Here is a 1,467-nt window from a genome sequence, read left to right on the forward strand (position 1 = left end):
TAATTCTTGCTTGATACCTGTTTTGTTATATGTAATTTTACTATGTTAAAGATAAAACCTATTTTATTTAAACAGAAAAGGGAAAATGGGATGGGAGGTCCTTCTGTATATGTGTTGCTTTCATTGGTTAATGAATAAAGAAGCTGCTTTTGGCCAGTGGTGCTGGGCTGTAGGAGAAAACACAAGCTGAGATCACCAGACCCCCACCCAAGAACAGATCATTCAAAGAAAATTCCTGGAATTCCATGTATTGTACATAGAAATACCTGCCAGTGCACAGTCACCAGGAAACCTTAGACGAATGTTAGCCAATCAGGGGTCTTAAAACCTCAGAAACCCCTCACCCCCACCTTTACTACTATAAAACCCTATTCTAATTGATCTTGGGGCTCTCCAGATATTCTAATTCATTGGACATGTGGAGAGACCGAGTTTGCAAAGATGATTAAAATAAAGGCTTTTTGCTTTTACATATGGGACTCGGTCTCCTTTGTTGGCTTTTGTGAGGACTCACGGATTTGGGCATAACAGAGCTTGCTTGGTGTCAGAGGGCAGAGCCAGCTACTAGTTGACCAAAATTAAGTATAGAGGTTTGAAAGACTCTAGGCAGAGAGGAGGCAGGAAGTAGCAAGGCGGGTCGAGAGAGGATCTCCACCTTTTGGGTGGAGGAACATTAGAGGTAGGAAGTGATTGGCGGCTGCTACCTGCTTCTCTGGTCTTTCAGGTTCTTACCCTGATATTTGACTCCCAATTTTTTATTAATAAAGATTAATTAGATTAATGTTTCACTTATTTGTGTTCCCATTTAAGGTGTAAAAATTACACTTTTAAACATACAGCTTCCGTTCTCTGACTCTTACTGCAGAAGTTCCTCTTTTGTGAGGCTAGGAATATAGTTCAATTGTTGAGTATTTTTAAAAATAATTTATTTTTATTTTATGTGCATTGGTGTTTTGCCTGCCTATATGTCTGTGTGAGGGAGATGGATCCCTTGGAACTGGAGGTACAGACAGTTGTGAGCTGCCATGCGAATGTTTGTAACATGAGAGGGCCTGCTTGTTGGGGTTTCTGTTCCTCCCGGTACCCCACAGCTGGCAAGCCCCAAAGAAAATCACACAGAGATTTCTATAAGTTATAAAGCTGATTGGCCCATTTGCTCAGACTACTTATTAGCACTTGTAGCTTATATTAACCCATTATTCTGATCTATTTTTGCCATATGGCTTGGTACCTTTGTTCAGCTGGGGCAGATCACATTTTGCTGCTTTGGTGGTCCGGGCAGGAGTGGGAGGAATCAGCTTCCTCCTTCCCAGAATTCTCCTGTTCTCTTTGCATCATTTCTACTTACTGTCTGGTTTTCCTGCCTATACTTCCTGCCTGGCCAATCAGCGTTTATTTAAAACATGATTGTTAGAATACAGACAATTCTCCCGCACCAGATGTTGGGAATTGAACCCAGGTCCTCTG

The sequence above is a fragment of the Microtus ochrogaster genome, chromosome 18 (assembly GCF_000317375.1).
Source record: "Microtus ochrogaster isolate Prairie Vole_2 chromosome 18, MicOch1.0, whole genome shotgun sequence".
In the NCBI taxonomy this organism is placed as follows: domain Eukaryota; kingdom Metazoa; phylum Chordata; class Mammalia; order Rodentia; family Cricetidae; genus Microtus; species Microtus ochrogaster.